Genomic DNA, 12,292 nt, shown 5'->3' on the forward strand with positions numbered 1-12,292 from the left:
CTTCCAATAAAACTTCCAATTAAGTTCTAGGAAGATGTGTCGTTGTTTTAAAGGAAATTCTCCAAAGCAAACTTGTTAAAAGGTCCTGAACTCGTCTCTGCAGCCGTTCTTAGTCAAACAAAGATCATATCGGCTGTTCCAGGCAGTAAATGCTGCTGCACCGAACAGGTTCGACAAGGGGCTATTGTAAATTAATTAGAACGATGGAACCTAGGTGGCACAAAGACGAGGCAGGCACATTAAAACGCCACAAATCATTCAGTGATGACGAACAGACTGATGGGTTGAGAGACTGTCAAAGCAGACGAAAGGCTGACAGATGAGGAGGACACGGTGTCGGGCTATCGAGGCGAGGAAATTACACGGCCGGGGAGCGGTGCGGCTGATAAGATGACACAAGAAGTGATAGGTCGGACCAAGAGAAGACCGGCCGAGCGTAAAACTCATCCAGTTCCTGTCTCATTACTGCTCTCCTCTTCATCCAGGGCCAGAGGAAAAAAAATCAACAAGTGTCCATTATTCGGGGCAGACACCAAAATCAGCGCACGGGAAAAATAAAAATCCCCAACCGTCCTTGTTTCTCCACGCACACATGCTCGTAATTCTGTACACAAATATCTGAGGATGAACGCGTAGTTTTAGTCCAGTTATTGAGCTACCATAAACTTTTTTAAACCTTTAACCGATCCTAAGACTAAAAGCTGCAAACCAGAAAAATAAAGAGTGGTGACAAAAGTCTAATAAAGTTTCCGATGGGCACTAATAATATAGAGAAGGAAATACAGTAGTTGACTAATCTGAGGCAATATAACAAAAAGTGACGCAAAGTTCACTAGAAAAATCCAAAATAACAGACAAACAACATACTGGGGTATTCAGGAACTTTAAATCACAGCAATAAGTGTTGTATAATGGACTTTTTTAGAAGTAGATGAAGCAAGAGTCTTAACTGCAGTAGACAGCAGTCAAAGTGATCCCAGTTTGGAAAATGAGGGAGAAGTTCTCGTGGAAGAGTCAAGCTAATAATTAGTCAGACTGAGACGTCTTACAGAGCTGATTTCAACCATCTTCAACAACCCAAACCTCAAACATTTCATAGCAGTTCAAGTAAATGCTTCATTGTAAAAAAATATTATGTATTTTCAAAAGAAAAGAAAGTTAAAGACAGGACCAGCTCAGTCAAATTTGACCCTTTTGAGGAATAACCTGCTGAGTTAAATCAACAAAAAGCCCAATTCACACACAGGACTTTGATTTAGTGTAGTTATTTTCTACAAGTTAGAATTTTTCTTTGATTTTGTTCAAACTACACGAACATTTCTGCACAGAGGTGTTAAACACAGATCTGAGGTAACATGCTCATTACAAGACAATAATGTGAATTAGAGGTGTTAAATTCAGTTCGCGTTATGGACTCTAATCTGAGTCCCTCGCTGAGGTGATTTGGTTCACTTCAGTCCCTTGAGTTGGTCACAATACACCCGACTCATCCGAGTTTGCAGCGTTTCTGGGGATTCACCTAACTCGTGGAGTTAGGACTTGTAGGGTCCGGGTTTATTGAGACCTCGGACTCGTGAGTCCGGATTTGGCGCGAGGATTCAGATCATTAATCCAGGTGAGCAGTAACCAACCAGCCCTAACGAGGACGGTAAAGCAGATAAAGTTTCAGTTCGACTGTGGCACAGAGGTAAAGACTGCCTGTTTCCTTTTCCTAACAACCCTCCTCGGTGTCCTCCTCCTTTAATTATCTCGTTCCTTCTCCTTCTCCCCTGCCCGTCCTCCTCGTCCTACAGAATCATTAGCAGCGGACCCACACACCATGGACTCGGTTACCTTCGTTCTCACTCCCCCTCCTGTTTCCGTCCTTCCGTCTCACCGCTCTCGAACAAGACCTCAGATATTCTGTACCGCACACTTTCTCCTCAATTAAATCCCGCGTCCCTCTCTCGCCTTCTTCCTCGCCGTGGCCGTTCGTCCCCTCCTCCGCCCCTCTGCCTTCCTCGCGTCACATCTCTCTGACCTTTGATGAAGTAATCATCAAAGCGATCCCATTTAAAAACGCATACGTACAAATTCACAAACTGCCACGCTGCGAAAGGTTAGACGACGACTTAAAACGTGGTAATGCAACGACTCTAACCACTGAGCCACGGACGACTGGGGTGGTACGAGCTGTCGTCCTCCAAAAAGACAGCCGGAGGTTCGATTCCACCAGTAGGCCTCATGTCCAAGTGTCCCTGGGCGAGATGCTGAACTCCTCATTGTGTCTGAATGTGATCTAAAGCAAGAATTAGTCTCTATAGGATGACTTCTTCAGGTTAGCGTTGTAAAGACGTAGAGTGCTATATGTTTGGGTTAATGAGGGAACAGATTGTGTTTCAAGGCACTTTGAGAGGCCCTGATTGGCTAAAAAGATGTTACATAAATACAGACCATTTACCATTTACTTTGAGCAAATCAATATCAATCAATTTAAGTTCAGAATCCAAATGTCTGCAGCTGCCAACTCTCCCCGACATATCGCTCTGCGCCACAGGGGCTCACACGAGATGAGCGACCTTTCAGGGACGCCTCATCGCGTTTCGGCCCGACGCGTCGCGGCCTGCCGGTGGGTACGGGTGTGAAAACATACAATCACGTGACGCTGAAGACGTACGCCCCGAGTACGTGCGTAGACGGCAACGGGAGGTCGGCCAGGTCGGGAGTGGGTGAGAAACTGTCTTAAACACTGAACTTTATTAACAGATCAGCTGCTCTCCTCCTCTTCCTCTTCTTCTCCCTGAAATATGTTGAGAAGCTTCGCTCTGCGAGTCGCCGCCTATGACGGATTGTGACAACATGCACCGCAAACACAATTATACCGTAGATACAGAAGACAAATGTAACGGGCTCACAGGGACGGATAGGAAGGAACTTTATGTCTGCGCTTGTGTTTTAAATGCCAGAGTTTTAGATGAAGATCTTGTTATGTTGAGAAATGATGCAGTTGTTGGTCAAACCAAGACATCGTCTGGATATCTGACAAGCTTTAGTCAGGTCCTCTGGACCATTACTTCTTAGATGATACATTTCGTCTCTTATCCAAAAGACTTCTTCAGTCACGACAGAAAGACAAAACATATCACCTAAGAAGTAATGGTCCAGAGGACCTGACTCAACCTCGTTATATTTTTTTACCTGGATTCGTGAGTGTGCATCAGGACAGATCGTCTGGTTATGTGTTGTGAACGACTCTCAGCTACTACCACACCGAAGTTTAGCCCAGCGTCTGTAAAACTAACTGACCTGTAGGCATTTATGGGTTGGTTACTGTCAGTTAAATGAATTGTGAAAAAGGTGACCAGCTGTAGAGTTTTATCTCATGAGATATTTCGTTAAAGCAGCAGACAAACGAACACAGGGGTAAAAACACCATTGTTTGCTCCTCGGCGGGGGGAGATAAGACCATATTAAACAGCTCTTATTGAACTGATACAATGTTTTGAACCTAAAAATCTGCCTAGATTTGTTTTTTTCATACATGGATCCAATTTTTGTCATTCCAAGCGGCAGCGTGTCCGTCCTCGCCACCCTGAAGGCTTCTGTTGTGCCACAACTCTAATCAACGCTGTGATTTTATTTTGACTTGTCTGCAGGGGTTAGCCCCACACAGCTGGACTGAAAGCGAGCAGTCAGCCGTGGCGCGGGGCGGTGAAATGAACCCGTTGCGAGTCTGTTTTCCCGCCAGTTTCAGAGCCTCCGCGTGTGACGAAACACGCATTAATGCATTAACGAATGAGGAAACACGCTGAACCAGCTGATGCCATTTCTGGGGACAGAAAAAACCCCAGATCGGAGCTGAAACAGATCTATCCCAGCAGAGAGATTTGATCCGCTTCCCCGCAGACGTTCGCAGCTCTTCGTGGGTTTTATGGTCCAGCTTCACTCTGGACACCCAGGTCTGGCCTCGCTTGGAAAATGTCATGACTGGGTGTGAAAAAAAAAAAAAGCCTTTGAAAATCTTGCCCCTTGCTCACAAAGACTCACTAAACGAAAAGGTGGGAGTGTTACTGAGCCTCTGTAGCTGACGGATGACCTTTAGTTTACATTTCCAGATTGACAGAGAAAAAAAAGCTCCGTTCAGCTGTAGCAGCTGCAGACGCTTCCCTTCCTGACGGATCTAAACTCAGACGTCCGTTGCTCTCAGCAGAAAAACTTTAAAACGTGTCCGTTAATGTTAATGACCTTCTGGACAGCAGATCCAGAGTCAACGTTATAGCATCTAACTGGTGAAAGAAGCTTTTAGCTGATGATTCGTCATCAAAAGAAAAGGAGAAAAGGAAAGAAAAGGAAAGGCAGCGCTCCGAATGAATGCTGGCTTTGCTCCCGTTTGGATGTCGTCGCAAATGAGTTTCATCAAATCAATTACGCTGCGCTGCTGAAAAAAACCCTCAGATTACTGCAGAAACAGTCTCATAATTCAGCCAAAACCCAATTTGTATTTCCCCAACTCCTAAAAAAGTGTTTAGATGCAGACAAAACAATGATTTTTGTCTCGCCGATCGTGGCTTTGGAGGAAAATGTCCATATTTATCGTTCCAGAGGCCATTGAGTGGCACATATTCATCATTTATTGTGTGTATTCCTCAATCTGGAACAATTCAACACATGATTCATCCATAAACCTGCAGAGGAAGACACACACCTACTTAGGGCCTAATGAGAATAATGACACTCCACAGCAAGTCTGTCTGATAAAAGGGTTTACCACCACCGCTAAAGAGCCGTTCTGCTGCCGTCAATCAGGAGATAATGTGAGAGGTGGAGGGTTAGTGTGTTAAAAATTCAATTTTAACAACCGGGACTACCCAAAGAGAAGCTCCCAAACCAAACAAGTCAGGTTTGATTACAGAAGAGCTCAACGATAATACAAAAATGCCAAAACAGACAAAAAACCAACAACCCCAAATCAACACAGATCCGCATTAATTCTCACTGGTCAGAATCAGTCCTCAGTAAACAACGCCTCATTTGGGCAAAAAAATTATAACAATTATTAGCAGCCGACGGCTGTCAGCTCGTTCACAGAGACAGACGAGTCCCCGGTGAGACAGCTCGGTCACACTCGTTTCATGGCTCATTAATGCAGCGTCTGCGTGTTAATGAAGGACTCGCCCACGAGCGCGTCGCTCTGATGACGCCGAGCGGTGACGAGGCGTTTCTGTGGACGCGTCGGACCCGTGGCACCGCCGCAGACCAGGAGAGCAGACGCCGTCGTCTCAAGCAGAACATATGAAGCCTTCCAACGGAGGCAGGAAAGATCTGAACAGCAACAGTTACTGTTCTTATTGTCAGTAAAAATAAAGAGATAAGATCGAGTTAAAGGGACAGATCAGAGCTTTCAGAGTGGGGTTCTGTGGAAAGCTTAGGAACAATTTATAGTCTGTTTCACAAGATGCAAATAAGGCGTCGACTTTTGTTCCAAGCCTCTTCTGGTTCCTCCCTGCTCGCTTCATTTCTGAACGCTCACTCCTGTGCGGGACGTGGGTGGAGCCATCGGTGGCTTTATGAACGGCTTTATGAACGGCCGGAGGAACCCTGGTCTGAGAATAATATCTTACCTGTTGCAGATGGCTCCCTGAATGGTTTGGAGCACAGGTGTCAAACTCCAGGCCTCAAGGCTCCACTGTCCTGGAGGTTTTAGGTTTTTCTGCTCCAATACACCTGATTCAAATGGTTTAATTACCTCCTCATCAAATCATCAAGTTCTCCAGGAGCATGGCAACAAGTCGTCCATTTAAAGTAGGTGTTTTAAAGCAAGAACACATCTAAAACATGCAGGAGAGTGGCCCCCGAGGAATGGAGTTTGACACCCCTGGTTTAGAGGGATGGTTCACAAACTTTTCAGCTTTTGTCCCGTTAATATCGGCGGCAGACTCAAATTTTGCAGATTTAAGTATTTAAACTTCGCTGGAAACAGAGTTAAACAAGGGCTCAGTAACAAAACTTAATTATGATACAATTTTTATTAATTCAGGACAACTGTATTATACTTTATGGATAAAAAAATATTTCATTAGGAACCTTTTTTTCCATTTAATTGGATTTCTGGAGATTTTCTGAGGACCTTCACTTGGTTTCATGACCCACAGTGGGGTCCCGACCCAAACTTTGGAAACCACTAGTTTAAAGAAACAGTTAAATTCTGACGGGACTTACCGTTTGAAACAGCTAGTTGGTTTCAAACAGCCAAACTGAGGTCATTAAAACAGCTATCTTTAACAGGTAAGATAATAACTGTTCATAACCGGTCCACAGAACCCCACTTCGGAAGAGCTGAAATATCACTTTAAAATCATAAAGGTGAAGACTGACTAAACTAAGCTGAAATACAAATGAAACAAATCCATCCACCCTACTAGTTAATGTGTGACTCTGACACCAAACACACACACACTCACTTCCTGAACACTAGGACAGGCTAACAAGGCTGCACAGAGAGGAGAGGAGGAAGCCATCTGATAAACCACTGATAGCAGAGGAGCAGCAGTGGAGGAACTCAGCACCAACCCCGAGTGCTTTTATTAAAGCAGAGAAGATGGAAAATATGCCAGACAGACGTCGGGATAAAACGAGGGAATCTGAGGGCGAAACGAGCCGTTCCACCCACAACCCGAGGAAAGAAACACAAAATAATAAATGATCACCATCAGGGGAGAGGTGCGGGGCGAGGAGAGGTGAGAGGCGAGGTGACGAGCAAGATGGGCAAGGTGAGGGATGAGGTGAGGGGCGAGGTGAGGGGCGAGGAGAGGAGTGAGGTGAGGTGATGGGTGAGGAGAGGGGCGAGGAGAGGAGTGAGGTGAGGTGAGGGGTGAGGAGAGGGGCAAGAGGAGCGAAGTGAGGGGTGAGGAAAGGGGTGAGGTGAGAGGCAAGGATAGGGGCAAGAGGAGCCAGGTGAGGGGCAAGGAGAGGGGCAAGAGGGGCAAATTGAGGGGTGAGGAAAGGGATGAGGTGAGGTGAGAGGCGAGGGGTGAGGTGAGAGGCAAGAGGGGAGAGGAGAGGCCGTGTGAAGGAGCCTCCTCCATTCTTGCCCTTCCAAACAAAACCCAGGAGAAATGACACACTCGGCGCTGGGTGAGTAAAGCTGCAGCGTGACTCGACAAAAACACACAGATCTGGAAGCCTTTCACTCTGATGTAACTGAATCCCTGAAGCTCAGCTGCTTCATGAACGCCACAACAAGAGAAACCAAGTGAGACGTACAGATCGTCCACTTGGACGGATCGGTACCGCGATCATCCAGAACTGGATGAAACCTAAAACCTGGGGGGGGAGAAAAAAGGAAAATTTAATTGGTGAACTCTGCGATTGTGTTTAGACCCAGAAAAATTCCCAAACCCACCAATTATTTTGCGTTTGCTGGTGATAATTTGCGAGCCGGCTGTGAGCGGAGCTGGGAGATAATTGGAGGCATTACTGGCTTCACTGAAGAGCTTCCCGCTCGCATCGGACCGCGTGTCGAGCGGCCGAACACTCGGTTAAAAGGAAGTTAGAGATTCAGTCATTAAATCATCTTTTTTCTTCAATTGGCACGGCTCTGGGCTCTGCTGACGGCAGGAAAAAATACTAAATAAATCACAGAACGGGTACTTTTTGGAGTGAAATGTGCACTTCTGAGCCGACGGGGATACAGGTTGGAAAAAAAAAACAAGTCTGGCCGACAAACTGTGGAACAAATTTACAAAAATAAGTATTTTTTATTCATTTTAACTCTAAACTCTGACTCCATCGCTCTCCCTCCATCTGACTCTGTTTACATCCGGCAATTATTTTACCGAATCGATATCCACAGAGTCTGTCCGAAGTCAACTCGTCGATGCTCGAATGTAAACAAACGACTCGTAATTGTTGGCAACAAAACATGACCCTGCTGATTTCGCTCATTGTTTACAAATGATCGTCTTTTAGTGTTGAATGATCCAGATTTAGTGGTTATTTTTATCATAAATGATACACATATACAAAAAAATTAAATCAAAAAGAGTGAAAAATCAAATTTTTTGACAACTATTACGACTTTAAGTGTTAGAGGTAGCAACACAAAGTAACACTTATCATTAAATCAGCGGTGTAGTTGCTGGTTTGTATATCGATGCTGCCTGGATTCTGTTGTTAGCAGCTGGAAGCCATGTTTTATTTATGAGCGGAAAAGAATCATCGTGTGTGTGTGTATGTGTGTCCTCCTTATTAAGATGGGGATAGGTGTAACTCATGCAGGGACTCTGCAGACTCCCAAATCTCATTCAAGACTGTTTTGGTTTCGCTGTGAAAACAGAAAATGGCAGAATCAAAAGCAAAGAACGATGAGGAGGTTCTGTGAGAGCCGGATAACTCTCTGCACTGCGTGATGGGTGTGTGGAAGAGAGAATGAGGACACAGATTGGGTTGTAAAGCGCTCTGAGGAGCCTGTTTGGCCAGAAAGACGCTACATAAGTACAGTCCATTTACCGTCCATTACTGTTTCTCACTGAGCTGCGGCTGCTGGAAACGAGAGGAAAATTCCTCAAAATTGCAGGAAATTGTGAGAAATTGATGTGGATTCTCAGCTGCGGTCTCGTGACGTCTGAGTGTTTGAATGGCTGTGTCTCGAAAATTACGGCCTGTTTTCATGTGCTCGGCTTTCAAACCTGTATTCTTGGGCGCGCACATTATTCTGTCGGCCGCCTCCCACGCTTAGGATTTAATCTGCCGGAGTAGACTTTAGAAAAGCAGCCTGGTTTTCAGACTTGGACGTCTGTCTCGGGTGTCTTCAGTCAGCAGGTGTCAACAGGCAGCTTTAGCGCTCGAGACAGGTTGGAGACATGTTGGAGACACCCACGACGACAGCGTGACTAATTCGAGAAAAATTCTTTTTGAACGTGTCTGAAACTAAAGCAACGGACCGCACGACTTAGTGACTTATGGTAGGAAGTTGAGAACCCTGCTAATATCTCAAGAAACTCTGGAGACGCTAGAGAGATGTTCGGGAGACATGCTAAAGACATTTTGGAGACAGTATGAAGACGTTAGGGAGACAATCTAAAGACATTTTGGAGACAGTCTGAAGACGTTAGGGAGACAATCTAAAGACATTTGGGAGACGTTCGAGAGACGTTCGAGAGACATTCTAGAGACGTTTAGGAGACAATCCGAAACATAAGGGAGACATTTTGAAGACGTTTAGGAGAAATTCTAGAGACATTCAGGAGACATGTTGAAGACAGACTCATAACTTCTCGCAGCCCAGTGAGACGCCGCCTTCATCACTCAGACTGTCCTTAATAAATGTCTTAAAAGAAACAAAACAACCGGTCGGTGATTGTAGACCAGCCCAGCTTCAGGCAACGAGTCCGATTTTTATTCACCCGCCTCAGAAAGAAGACGATAATGTTTTTGTACGTTTGTGTGTTTGTCTGTTACCAAAATATCTAATGGACCAGCGGATAAATTTGAACAAACCTCTCAGAAAGTAATCGGCAGATGGACGTCTGCAACTAATTCACTTCTGGAGTCAACCCGCCTCGGCTAATTGACAATAACCAACAAAAGAACGACTCAAACTCAGTCAAATTTACAGACACTGAGCTAAGATTTGACGTGGTAGTAGCTGAGAGTACGACACACAATCCTACGATATTGGCGCGGTTTACCCAACACGGAGTAAATAAAGTTTAGGTTGTCTGTCGAGTTGCAAGAAGACAAACAAATAAATATATTTTTAAAAAATTTCATTCAGTCAACCTTCTGCACTACAGGTATCTTTTTAAAGTTGAAAGACGTGAACCTCGGTTTGGACATTTTGTTGAGTGGCTCTTCTCATTAAAGAAGACAACTTTGACACTTTAATGAGTTTAAATGTTTCCCTGTTTGGGAGCGTTATGTAAGCCCGTGTGTAATGTGCTGTCCAGACCCACAGAGACAACTGCCACTCACAGCCAACGTTAACTACAGGCTCCATATGGAAAACAACATTAATCCAGCGCTGATGGGAAATAACTGTCACCGGCTTGCAATTTGCCTCCATTTTATTTAGTCTGGATTGCCTAAAATAGGTCTGTCTGGAGCTGCTTTGGCAGCAATTTCTCAGACGTGAACGATATGATCAGAAATGATGAAGGAAAATGGAATCAGCAGCTGGCACATCATTGCTCTCGACCTCACAGCCTGAGCGCTCTCTCTCTCTCTCTCTCTGTCATCTCTTCAGCACAGCGAGTAGGAGGAGGAGGAGGCAGCGAGGCAGGATGAAGACACGCCTGCATCCAAAACTCTCACACACAATTGGCAGGACCGAGTTCACCTCCCTGGGGGCCAATTCATCGCCGGAGCTCTTCAATGAAAACCGAGGGGTTGTAAATTGCTTCGCCTCTCCTCCATCTTAACTGCCAATTACGCGGGTTCGACGATGGCCACTTCAGCGCCGACGCATCTGGGAGCTCAAACGCACACAGCGGCCCAAACAGAAGCAGACGGGACGAGTCAGTGACTTCGTTTAACGACTCGTTATCACCCAGTTTTGCTCCCGTCTGTCGGACCGCTGAACAGATTTTAACGAAGCTCTCAGATACTAATCACTGGCTGTACGCCTACAACCGATTAGGTTTTGGACTCGACCCAATTCATGATGGCCGCCACAGCCAAACGGCCTTTGGAAAGAAAACACAAAAATGGCTCCAACTTTGCCAGTTTTGGAGATATTGAGCTAAGATTTGGTGTGGTAGTAGCTGAACATTGTCCCCAACACATACTTCAGGTGCAACAGATTCAGGGGCACCACTAAGGGGGGGGCCGGGGGCCACCCCTAAAAAAAAAAAAAGTTCCCCCCCCACTGCCCCCCTTTGACGTGCCAAGCTTTTGTCTGGTACGCATTTTTAATTCCCCCTTAGCTGTATGAGATCAGCAGAACCCCATAAACATAAAAAACAAGCATCGTTTTTGAACATTTAGTAGTTTAAAACATAAATATATACCTTACTTAAAAATAAAACTTAAAACAGGTCAAAGTTGAACAGGATAAAATACGAAGGTGCAGAAAACCAACATCCAGGGTCTCAGGAAGTTATAATATTTCTTTATAAATATAAATTTAAAAGAGAACAAGTCAGTTAGTTGAATAGTGACTGTGCTGTTCTCAATAAGTAATATCAGACATTAAATTAGAAACTAAAGCAGAAGGTGATTCCTTAATTCCCCTATTGCTGTATTTTTCCAAAAGTCTACATGACGACACAACCAAACTCCTGAAACTCTGTTGGTTTTGGTGCCACAACAACATTAACCGTGACCCCATCTGGACACATTTTAATAAAACTCTCTGAGAGCTTTTGGAGTCAACCCAACTCAAGATGGCTGCCACAGGTAATCAACATTAACCTGCATAAAAATGGCTACAACTCAGAGAATGTTACAGATACTGAGCTAAGATCTGGTGTGGTGGTAGCTGAGAGTCACCTACAACATGTATTCTGAGCGCCAACAGATCGCAAGAGATACTGTAATACCACAGGAGATTGTTCATTGTGTAATGTTAAAAAAAAAAAGGCACCTCCATCATTTCTCAGCATATCTCTGGCACTGAAAGGCGCCAGGCGATATCCCGCTTCGCTTTAGGGACGTTAATTTGAGGCTCGTTTCGACTTAGAGTAACGATTAGTTTTAAAAAAAGACAAGTTTTCCAGTTGAAGGGAATGTGGGAACAGGCTAGATTTTAGGGCCTCGTTCATTTGATCGGAGTGTGATTAAAAATGGGATGAATGCAACTTCTAAAGTGGGATTTATACAGCAGCGTGGAGAGAAAGACGTTTCACACCGAGGTGGTTAAAGATGGAAAAACGACAGGTGAAACGAACAAGCCAGGACCAGTTTATCCAATCAAACGCTCAGGAATTTCATAATTGACATATTTCAACAAATAGGATTCTAAATAAATAGCTTTCCTGGGTGAATTCATTTCTCATAAATATATGACAATGCTGAACAAACCCCCATTAATAGGTGCCATTAACCTATAATATGCAATAACCTTTGAATTTAATTAAAAGCAGGTGGTTTAAGTGATTTTTTTTTTTTTTTTAATTGGAAGAATTGACTTTTAGTTTGCTCTAAAACCCATCCTTTCCGCTCCTGCTTGAAACAGTTTTCCACAGCAGATCGATCTGAAGGCTGGCCCCAGGTACCAGACGACGAACCCGAGCCTCCGTCAGAGCCCCGGAGTCCCAACTGTTGCTCGGTCAGAGGAGGAGGAGGAGGAGGAGGAGGAGGAGAGATCGGAAGAGCG

General features: G+C 44.8%; 1 protein-coding gene across 6 annotated transcripts in view; it reads right to left on the minus strand.

Moving 5' to 3' along the window:
• stx1a (syntaxin 1A (brain)) overlaps positions 1 to 12,292 on the minus strand; it is a 71,680-nt gene that overhangs the window by 59,120 nt on the left and 268 nt on the right. The window lies entirely within an intron of this gene.

Source organism: Kryptolebias marmoratus, linkage group LG2 (genome assembly GCF_001649575.2).
Source record: "Kryptolebias marmoratus isolate JLee-2015 linkage group LG2, ASM164957v2, whole genome shotgun sequence".
NCBI lineage: Eukaryota > Metazoa > Chordata > Actinopteri > Cyprinodontiformes > Rivulidae > Kryptolebias > Kryptolebias marmoratus.